At 52.5% G+C, this 11562-nt stretch overlaps 1 protein-coding gene across 1 annotated transcript in view; it reads left to right on the top strand.

Moving 5' to 3' along the window:
- The window catches only part of GPR55 (G protein-coupled receptor 55), a 57488-nt gene that overhangs the window by 19302 nt on the left and 26624 nt on the right, over positions 1-11562 (top strand). The window lies entirely within an intron of this gene.

Here is an 11562-nt window from a genome sequence, read left to right as displayed (position 1 = left end):
GGCCCAGTATAGCCCCCATTACAGGGAGGGTAGCTCAGAGGGGGCCACTACCCTGGGCATTAGGCTCCCCTGCACTCTGGATCCCAGAATGTCCAGGACCCCTGGGCTGGAGAACAAAGGGCCATCTCTCAATGATCAGTCAATAACTCATCAAATATTTATTAAAGAGAGCAGACAGGATCCCGTAGATCTTACAACGTAAGATGCAAATAGATATCAAGCAAATACTTGAAATGTTTTAATGTTTAAGATATTTAAAAAGCACAACCTTTGGAGGAAGATGAAGGCATGACATGAGCTGACAAAGGGAACCCCAAGTTGAGTTGGAGGTTAGGGAAGACCTCCCTGGGGGAATGATGTTCAACCTGAGACCTGAAGGACAGGGAGTCCCTGGGGATGTGACCCAGAGCCAGAGATGAGACTGGGACCTCATTTGTCCCTGAGCTTCCTCCAGCCACAGTCCAGCTCTGCTTGGTGAGAGCATCGCAAATAGGAAAGTCACGAGGTGGTAGGTGGTGGTCCCAGAGAGGGAAGGCCAGGAGACCGTGGGAAGTGGTGGGCACACAGCTCGCCATGGCAGAGGAGGCAGAAACACATGTGGCCATGGGAGAGCCCAGGTTGAGTGTCCTGGGTCTGGGAGAGGGGGCAGGCCCCCCGGGATACCACCCTGGGTTCAGGTTCAAATGCTATGCTCAGTCTGAGGGACTCCTGGTACTTGTCTTTCTTCCAGCAAAGGGCCCTGCTCACTGTGGACTCTGGGCACTCAGAGGGCAGCTGTGCTGGCCACCAGCAGCCAGCCAGGTCAGGACTGCACTCCTGCAGCCTCCCTGGGAGTGGCTGTGGGCTCCTGTGGGGTGCTGGATGGAGCATCTAGAGGGTTCTCTCTGAGCCTGGAGGCATCCAGGCATCGGGCCCTCCAACCCCTTCTTTCATACTCTTAGATCTGCCCAGCTGGGGTGAGGTGGCCACCCAGCAGCAGCATGGGCCCCCAGGGAGGCAGGTGCTGCGAGTCCTGGCCCAGTGACCCCTGAGAGCTCACAAACAGGGCACAGGGTGCTGCCCACTCTAAGGAGGCACAGTGTGGACTGGCTCCTCCCTAAGCACAGCCTGGTGTGTGTCAGGGTCCAGAATGATGCTGTCTTTGGCCCCTGGAGACTTCTCAGTCTTGATAAGCGCCTTCCTGCAGGACGAGTTCATGCTCTGGAGACACCCTCCACTATCTTCAGGGGGCTGCTTCAGAATTCACAGCAGTTTTAGGCCCGGGGAGCCTGGACCCCTCCCACTGATGGCCTTGAATCTGCAGATGATTATGAAGAGAACGCAGCCTGTCAGGAAACCCCAGCCTTAAGCTCTGAATTTTAATGCCAAGGGTGGGTGCCAGGAGGGAGGTGGCTGTGTAAGCGCCGCCCCCGCTGAGACCCCATGAGCGGTTAGCCCCCTTCCTCGCTTTCTCCATCTGGCTGCTGGGCCCTGGTCCAGGCGCAGGCTGAAGGGCCTCCTGCCTGCTCCTGCGAGGCTGTAGCTGCCCCAAGCCATTTGCATCCACCCCTCAGGTCCCAGCATCGCAGGACTCCAGGGGGCCACGTAGCTCGGGGCGGACTGGCTCTTTCTGGTGCCTGGCAGGACACTTTGGGCCTACTGGGGGTGGCAGTGGCAGGCCAAGAAGATGCCTGGGGTGGGAGGATTAGCTGTCCCCCCCCAACACACCCCTTCTCCCAGGGGTGTGATGTCTCTTCAGCCTGTGGCTGGCTCTCCCCGCTGCAGCCTGCTTGCCCCTGGGTGGGGAGGGATAGTGGCACTGGCCTCCTCCCGAAACAAGGACTTCCTCTGCCCATCGTGCCTGGGGATGCCGGCTGGCCGTTCAACTTCCGCACTATCTCCTCACCTGGTTCTACCCAGGCTCCTTGTTCCCTTTAGAGCAAGCACTGGCCTGCACGCCAGGCTCTCCCCCTTCTCCAGGGGTACATGGACACACCTGGCCCTGTTATTGCCAGAGACCCACAGACGCCTTTCTTTAGGGGTTGTGAATCCTCTGGCCTCCTGCTCAGGTGCCCTAGAAGACCCCCCGATGCATGTCTAGGGAGCCAGTGGTATGAGATTCCAGCTCTTGCAGCCCAGGGAGCTGGGCAGCCAGGGAGATGCCAACTTCTCAGGGCAACAAAGTGGGCCACTTCCGAGAACACCCCCAGACTACTGTCACCCCTTCTGGTTTGGAAACTTCCCTGGGAAGCATCTAGGGCTTGTCATTCCCTGGCTCCAAACTGCCCCACCCTTGAAGACCCTCCCTTCTTTCTATGACCTGCGACATCTCCCAGCTCCCCCAGGCACCAGCATCTCAGACAGGGTTGACCACGGGCAGAGCTGTGCCATGCCCACCCCAGTAAGGAGATCAATGGCACAGCTCCTTGGAGCCACCGGAAAGAGCCCTGCCCCCCAGAACTCCACAGCCCTTCTGCCCGCTGGGGGCAAAGCGGATCTCTCGGTTCTCTGCACTCAGCCTAGGCCCCAGGGCTGCAGGGACAACGGAGAAGTCGTGGGTAGGTTGTGGCGAGTGCTCATTGTTGGCTAGTCGGCTTCTTCAGTCTCCATCTCGAGAACTGGCCACATGGCAGGAGCCCTCTGTGCTAGATGTTTCCATACCCCAGGCGGCGAGGTGGGAGCCATGCTGCAGCTGACTTTCTTCTTGAAGTACTACTTGGGGGCAATGTTTAATGAGCTCTTTAAAAGGCCATGCCCTCCTGGAGTTGTTTACCGAGACCCAGAAGAGATGCAGCTAGACTCGAGGCTGTCATGAACAAATAATGAGGTTTAGAGGCTTTTTGTCTCCTGCCCTAAATGACATCCTTCACGTCAGGCAAGGTTCCGAGATGCCACGGAGCCCACATGGCTGCCCCAGTGCCTCTGCCAGTGGCTGGACAAGAGGCTCCGGCTCCTTGAGCCTCCTCCAGCCCTGCCCTGCCCGCTGCTCCAGCCTCCAGGACAGCCTCGGAAGTTCTGGAGCTGGTGAAGTTAAGCCAAATGAGCACCTGGGATCTTTATTTACTCTCTGATCCCAGCATCCCCAGCCCCAGTCAAACTGCCCCAGTCTTTCCTTCAAGTGAAGAGACATCAGGAAATACTAATATTTTTCTAAGCAATATAAAATATTTGTTAAAACCATCTCACAGTAAAACACGGTAAAAGACTAGGTTCTGTAGGAATGGCTCAATCATTTTTTTTTTTTTTTGGTCATCTGGTTACAGAAAGAGAACTTTGATTGTATTTCTTACTTAGTTTAGAAGGAGTAAAAGGTATCACATTGTCTTTTGAAGAAAATTGATTCCATATAAATCCCACCCTGATGGCCTCATTTCCTCAAATGGAAGTTAAGGGAGCCCTTGCCTGGCTGGCTTCTTTTTATGTGATGTTTTACACAAACCCCCAATTATTAGTATAAGAATGAGTCTAACCTTGGTTTTTTGTTTTTTGTTTTTTTTTTTTTTTTGAGACAGGGTCTTGCTCTATCTCCCAGGATGGAGTACAGTGGTGCGATCACGGCTTACTGCAGCCTCAATCTCCTGTGCTTAAGTGATCTGCCCTAGTAGCTGGGACCACAGGTGCACACCACCATGCCCAGCTAATTTTTTTTTTTTTTGGTAGAGATGAGGGTCTCAATATATTGCCTAGGCTGGTCTCAAACTCCTGAGCTCAAGTAATCCTCCTGCCTCTGCCTCCCAAAGTGTGAGGATTACAAGCATGAGCCACTGTGCCCCAAATTTTAGATTTAAGTATCTTGTTCTACTGAGTAAATTTTCTCTATTCTGTTTGGTGATTGTGGCAGCATCTGTGTTTTGTAGTTTACAGAAATTAGCATAAACATTCTTCTAGATGAGGTCTCTACTGCTTGTCTTTTTGAATGAGCCAGGGCAAGACTTTTTTCTATGGTTTACATGTTTACCCCAAATCTACAAAACAAATAATCACAGTTTATCATATAATAACATTTTTTTGGTGACTGTTGGAAATAAATGCTCAGTCCACAAAGAAGAATCAGGACTCCAGCAAAAAGCTCTCTCAGTAAGGCAATTTTCTTCTGCAGAAGGGTGCAACTTGCACCAGTCATGATCACAAGAGCACACCAAGTGGGGTAGGGCAGGGGTTTTTATCCCTAACGCAATTAGTTCTTACTGCTGTGTTTTTTCCCCATTGGCTGGGGTTGGACTGCATAATCGAAGCTAGTCTGATTGGCTAAGGTTTAAAATTGAATAGGGTCAATTAGGCAGGAAGGTAGAGGCTGCCCGTTACTGGGTGGGAAGGCATGCCTGGAGTTGTCTGGGTGCAGCAAAGGCAGGGAGGGTTGTTTACAGAACAGGTAGCTAGGAGACAAGGAAGTACAAGGAAGTTGGTCTTAAGAAACAAAGAACAGGGACCTAAACCTTTCTGAAGAGGAATTTATCATCTCTGACAGTGACAATGCCTCACTCTCTTGCCCAAACTGGAGTGCACTGGCACAGTCACGACTCACTGGAGCCTCTAACTCCTGGACTCAAGTGATCCTTCCATCTCAGCCTCCCAAGTAGCTAGGACCACAAGTGTGCACCACCACACCTGGCTAATTAAAACAAATTTTGTAGAGATGGGGTCTTACTATGTTGTTGCCCAGGTAGGTCTCAAACTCCTGGCCTCAAGCAATCCTCCCACCTCAGCCTCCCGAAATGTTGGGATTACAGGTGTCAGCCACTGTGCCTGGCCTAGAATACATTTTTACTTAATGTTTCCAGTCATACAGCCCAACGGAAAATCAGAATCATTTTATTCAAGGAAGGCTATTGTGTTTTAAAGTTTATTAATAAACTTAGGAGACTAGGGAGGTAAGAAGAAGACTAGGGAAGCGGTATTTGACATAGGAAATCTGGCTCAGGTTAGATCAAGAGTCCTGACTTCTATTCCTTTGTATACAAGCATAAAAAGAATAATCATAAATATAAATTACTTTCCCCTTAGCCTCCAACCAAACAACTTAGTCAGCTTTTGACAACTTGAGTAATAACTCAAGAGAAATTCTAATAATTCATTTTTGTGTTAAGACAACTGTCACCAGACTTATCTCTGGGGATCATCCTGGCCTCAAGGGTTTTTATAGACAACTACCTTTCATGAGCCTAAATCCACATATTGGATGCTCTCCTTGGTCCCCTTTGAGCCACTCCTGCAGGCAGAACCTCTATGTACATTGCTGCTATCCAACAGGATGTTTGTATCAGTCCATTCTCATGTTGCTAATAAACACATACCCAAGACCGGGTAATTTATAAAGAAAACCGGTTTAATTGACTCACAGTTCAGCATGGCTGGGGAGGCCTCAGGAAACTTATAGTCAGGTGGAAGGGGAAGGAAACATGTCCTTCTTCACATGGCATCATAAGAGAAGTGCCAAGCAAAGTGGGGAAAGCCCCTTATAAAACAGTCAGATCTCATGAGAACTCACTCACTATCATGAGAACAGGATGAGGGTAACCGCTCCCATGATTCAGTTACCTCCCACCAGGTCCCTCTCACGACATGTGGAGATTATGAGAACTACAATTCAAGATGAGATTTGGGTGGGGACACAGCCAAACCATATCAGTGTTCTTGCTTTCCTCTGCCAAGATTCAGTACTGGCCACTGGCTTACCTTCAAGGCTCCTTCACATACTGGCCAGCCTTTGTCTGGAATCTTCCTTTGGCTTTTGCAATTCTCCTACCTCTGACTAACTCCTTTCCACCTTTGTGCATTCCGGTCTCTCTGCCAACCTCTTTAATATTCTCTCCCCCAGATTCACTCTTTATTTTCTCACACTGCATGTTATTTGCTACAAACTCACAAGCTTCCTCCATCATCCTGATACTGATGACTCCCCAGTATATACAAGCTGGGCATCCAAAGTCCAAAAATCCAAAATCTAAAATACTCCAAATCTAAAACTTTTTGTGCACTAACATGCACTCAAGGAAAATGCTCATTGGAGCACTTCAGATTTTGGTTTTAGGATGCTCAGCCAGTAAGTATAATGCAAATATTCCCAACTCTAAAAAATCCCAAATCCAAAACACTTCTTTTTCCAAGCGCTTCTGACAAAGGATACTGAACCTGTACCTCCATTCCCCTGTGTCGGTATTCCATACCCTCTGGTCCAAAATGGAACCCCTCTCCTCCCAGCCCAATCCCAGAGCCCAGGGCTGTATCTCCTTTTGAATTTGGTCCCATGATCCATCTAGGGCATGCACATGTGGATCTCTGGGTGTGTGTGTGTGTGTTGACATCTGGATGGGTGCGCACAGTTCTGGCTGTGAGCCTGTGAAAGCCTGAGGGAAGACCACAACACACAGCACAATTGTGCGAGACCCTAGGACTCAACCAATTGGGCAAAACCCCTTTTACAGCCAAAGCAAGTCACTCACTCAAAGCCCCCTAGGAGCTTCAGAAGGAAAGACTTCCTGATGGAGAAAATAATGAACAGGTCCATGGAGCCCGTCAGCCTTCGCTCCCTGGGCCCCTCATCCAGACAGGAGGCTGCGCTGGGGCTGGGAGTGGCTGCCGGCCTGGGACCACACACTCTAGTTCCTGAGAAGCGCCTGCCTCTGTGTAACCTGAGGCCCCTTTTCTGATGTGTTCCAGGCAGCCTGAACTAACACGCAGCCCCTTTGTCTGACCACAGCGCCAGAAGCCTTTTCTTGGAAATGTGGTCACGATGGTGCTGAGGCTGGGGGTCCTGCCAGCCATCTCCGAGGGAGAGGAAAAGTGCCCCCCACCCCAGGTGTTTCCTCTGAGACCCATGTGTCTCTGGCATGAAGGGGCCTGTGTGTAGGAAGGAGGTAACCCATGTGTGTCCTGGCTGCCAGAGAGGCTCTGGGCACCTTGGGCACAGTCAGTGGAATGCAGGGGTCCTGGGTGGGGGTGGGGGAAGCCCAACCCAACAGGACAATGCCCTTCCTTGGTGGGTGGAGTCAGGGTAGGAAACCCCGAATGAAGACAGGGCTCAATCCCCAAAGCTCCCTTGCCCACCTGCAGTGACGTCTCTTCACTCTTAGGGACTATCCGGGTTTAACACTGAAGGTCCAGGGTCCCCCCAGGAGTCCCATCCATCCTGGGCAAACCAGAACAGATGGTCATCCTCACCCCACCCCGGATAGCAAACAGGGTCACCCCGAGGAGCCCGGATGCTAACCTTCCCCAGGGGAGGCTGACTCCTGCCCAGGGGTTACCACAGGCCCCAGCATGGAGTGGGCCCCGGGGAGGGAGGCGGCTGGGCTCTAAGCATTTTGCTAAGCACCTGGGCTGGGTCAGGCTGGCTGTCCCTGGTTCTTCTAACCTGTGTCCTCCTTCCCCTGGGACCAATAGCTCAGGGTTGGGGCTTTCAGTGGATACTCGTGCTGTTCACAGACGCGGTCATCTCACGTTTGGTCCCTGGAACTAACTCCCATCCCTGAGGGGTGGAAAGAGCAGCTGTGCTGGGGTCGGAGAGGCCGGGGACCAGAAACCTGGAATCGGTACTCGGTGCTCGTTCCACAGCTTTTGTTGAGAGAGGTGTGGAGAGGCGCTGGCCATGATGCAGACCGAGGTTTTGTGATTCCAGAGCCAGGGCTGGGTTAGAAATCACCATATTCTGTCAGCCTTTTGTGTTGTAAGGGCAGGTGGAGAAACAGCCAGTGCAGGGAGGGGTCTCTCCAAATAAGCGGCCCATATGCCGAGGCCAGTGCCCCTGGGGGACAGTCCAGTCTGTTAGCACTGGAAAGGAAGGTTGAAAAGGTGGGCAAGGAAAGCACCCTGAGCCCAGGTGACAATAAAGGCGAGGAGAGGGAGGCAGGAAGTGACCACAGCCTGACCCAGCACCTCTGGGGTGGCCACCAGAAGATTTGGGGTGACTGCAGATGTGGCCTCAGAAACTGAAGTCAAGAACTTCAGAGGCTGAGCTCTCGGGGAAGACCTGGTAATGCCTCTCCTACCGGACACAGCCCCTGCATCCTGCATCCCCCACCCCCCACAGCAGAGCTTCATCTCGCTGCTGCCACTGCCCTACCCAGGCAGCCTTTGCCCTGCCAAGGGAGCCCCAGCCCTGCCTCCTGGAGACGCTGACTTCTAGGAGTGGGGAATGCTGCCGGTGCAGGGGCTGCTGCTCCTGGATAAGAGGCAAGCCGTGTAAGGAGAGAGGCCCTGAGTCCCCTGAATCTAGCCACCACCTCTATGGCCGCTCTGAAAGCCTGAGGGGACTGAGGGTGGACACAAAAGGAGGTTGCTCTAGTTTCTTTGGCCTGTGGACCAACCTGAGGAGGGACAGCCACCCACTGCCACAGGCCAGTCCCCAGGTGGCTGAGAGCTCCCTTGGAGATGGGGGCTTCCTGGAGGGCCTGCCAGGCTGCCCAGCAGCTGCACACCATGGGCTGCCCCCTGCGTTCAGTAGGTTCCCGACTTCCCCTGGCAGGGACACCAGGCCCCAGGGGACGGTTTGCAGGAAGGGCCAACGGAGGGCAGGTGGAGGAGGCGGTGGACAGATGGGAGGGAGACTGGGCAGTGGAGTGGTCTGCCCTGGTGGCTGGAGGCCAGAGAAAGGCCAGAAGGGAAGTCAAGAGCACAGGAAGAGTGATGAGCAGAGAGGGAGGCCAGGCAGAGAGGGTGGAGGGAAGGGGGGAGCTGGGCGGGGCAGGGGACTTCAGGGGCCTGCAAGGCGGCAGGCCTTCCAGGTTCCAAAAAGTCAGTGGGCAGCCAGTGAGAGATGGGAGCTTGGCTAGGCCCACAGGAGGGGACAGCGCACAGGACCAGAAGGCAGGGCTGGAGGGTAGCAGGGAAGGGGGAAGAGGCAGGGAAGGGGCAGGGAAAGGAGTGAGCTGGGAGCAGCTGGGTGAAAGCAGACCCATTTTTCCTTCATCATTGCCAATGATCAGAGTGAGAACACTATCCTGGGGCACTGAAGTCAGAGTTCAGTCCTGCTTCTGTTCCCTTAGGGTTTGTCCTTGTGACCTCACATGTAGCGAATTAGAGTGAGTGCGTACGAGAGAGAGAGAGACAGCAGCAGTCCCGCCTGTAGCACAGCTACAGAGATGTGGAGACTGAGGCCCTGATGGAGGCAGTCCCAGGCAGAGCTTGGGCTAGAACAGGGTGTGCTTTGTCACAGGAGGTGAGGAGGTGGTGCGAGAGTGGGGGAGAGGCCTGGTTTAGGATGATGACCAGACACAAAGCAAGAGATTGGGGCTCATGCAGACACAGCTGGGCAGCTGGAAGAGGCAGGACCTGGCCAGTTTCAAGCCCCACATGGAGACTGTCCTTGTAATGAACATGTCCTTCTGTTTGGAGCTTTATGTACCTTTATCGTATAAACATTCACACCCATGCTGTCTTCATTTAGAAGAGGTGTAGATCCAACTATTTTAATGAACACTGAAGACTTTCCTTCCATAGTAGCTTCCCCTTTATGTAATGTTATGTGCATTATGTGACCGAATGTAATGTACCTTTAGAGAAATCTCTGTAATTTTAAAATGATATAATACATAATTTAAGACTTCTGGTCACCTTAGATGATAGAAACAGTATCCATCCAGCTGGTGGTAATTTTCTGCCTTCAGCACCAATTATGTAGGGAATGAGTTTTTAATCTTGTGAATTCGTCTAACATGTTTCCTGCCCTCTGGAGACCTCCCACAAACAGCCGTGACCACCTGATGGGCAGGTGCCCAGAGGAGGTCGGCGGGCTGGTGGCGTGGAGGTGTTTCTGTAAGCAGCAGAGACACCATTGTCACTTGGTTGGGTGCAGACTGCGGCTGGTTTGTAGGACAAGGGGCCGGAGCTTCACGCCTCAGAACCGAGATTTTTTTCTGTGAAGTTGGAGGCCAGGCTGTCTGGGGATGGTGAGGAGCTGGAGGAGGGTCTTGAGGTGTGGAGCGGCCTCGACAGGACCGGGCTGGGGTGGGGCTGCCCTAGCACCAGGGAAGGGGTGGGGGGTGCTGGTTTCCTGAGACTGCCATTTGGATGGTTCCCTTTGGCTCCTGGAGCATTGTCCATGGGCTCAAGGGGCTGGGGTGGAGTGGGCAAGCAGGGGAATGGACTGGGCCGGGGGTGGCCTGGGCAGTGGAGTGGGGCACCACTCAGGGTGTGGAAGGAAGGGGAGCATCCGCATGCTGTCATGGGGATGGGGCTAATGGGCAGGGGTGAAAGCAGCAGGAGATCGCACCGTGAGGCCAGACTGTGAAGTGGGGCCCTCGTGGGTGCAGCGGTCGGGGCCTGTGGCAGCAGCAGGTGCACTGTGTTCCTGCTCAGCGTCTTAACAAGTGGGCTTATCAGACGAGTTGCCAAACCTCTCAATGCCTCCATTTCCACCCTGTAAAGTGGGGGTGCCCGTGGGTCCTGCCTCACGGGGTTGGTGAGGGTTCAGCAAAGTGGGACAGGTAGAAATCGGCCTCTCTAGGTGCCATCTCCTAGGCCCAACCCCAGCTCTGCATCAAGCTTGTGGTGCACATTTGGGCACAGGGCTCCAGCCCTCTGTGCTTCAATTTCTTCCTCTGTGAACAAGGCTGTTGATCGTTTGCACCTCCCAGGGTGTTTGGAGAATGAACAGACTTAATTTGTAAAGTGTACTGCCCTTGGTGTGGTCCTCAGGACAGGCAGGGTCAGTTTTGGAGGGAGCGGTCACCATCGGCAATGACGTCTCCTTGAAGGGTCAGGAGGACTTGGGGTGGAGATGAAGACGGAGCCAGGTACTGGAGTGTGGTGTGCCCTGGAAGATATTTGATGACATTAAAGAGCAGAGGTGGTAGCTCTGCATGTGGGGTAAGGCTCTCAGGACAAAGCGTTTTGCAGGAGAATAGGGTGTGAGTGCTGGCACAGTTCCCGGGGGAGTGGCAGGTAGGTAGGGCAGGTGGAGACCTCCCCATAGCCTTCACCTGTCAGCCCCTCAGTATTGGAGAAGAATTTTTACCTTCCACCCCAATATATACTTTTTAAAAATCAGAATTAAATAAAAGACTTTCAGGAAGGAAATGAATGTCCTAGTTACTCAAACTATGGAAGGGTGAAGATAGGTTCATTATTAAAGTGCTACAAGATAATTCATGGAGACAAAGGACACAATTAACAATTTCCATGCCGCAAAACAAAAATAAAAAATGGGCCAAGCGCAGTGGCTGACGCCTGTAATCCCAACACTTTGGGAGGCTGAGGTGGGTGGATTGCTTGAGCTCAGGACTTGGAGACCAGCCTGGGAAACATGGCAAAACCTCTCAATGCCTTTGTATTTTGTACCAAAAGTACAAAAATTAGCCAGGCGTGGTGGCACGTGTCTGTAGTCCCAGAAAGTTGAGAGGCTGAGGTGGGAGGATCACTTTAGCCCAGGAAACAAAGGTTGCAGTGAGCTGAGATCATGCCACTGCACCCTACCCTAAGTGAGACTCTGTCTTAAAAAAAAAAAAAAGAAAGAAAGAAAAGAAAAACAAAACAAAAACCCAAAGATAAAAATGTCGTGTGTAGGGGAGGTGGGAAGGGATGAAGTAGGGAGAAAAGACTCAACACGTAAGAAGAATAGGAATTCAATAGCTAAAGTGTAAAACA

Source organism: Pongo pygmaeus, chromosome 11 (genome assembly GCF_028885625.2).
Source record: "Pongo pygmaeus isolate AG05252 chromosome 11, NHGRI_mPonPyg2-v2.0_pri, whole genome shotgun sequence".
Taxonomy (NCBI): domain Eukaryota; kingdom Metazoa; phylum Chordata; class Mammalia; order Primates; family Hominidae; genus Pongo; species Pongo pygmaeus.
This window is presented reverse-complemented; position numbering and strand designations above follow the sequence as displayed.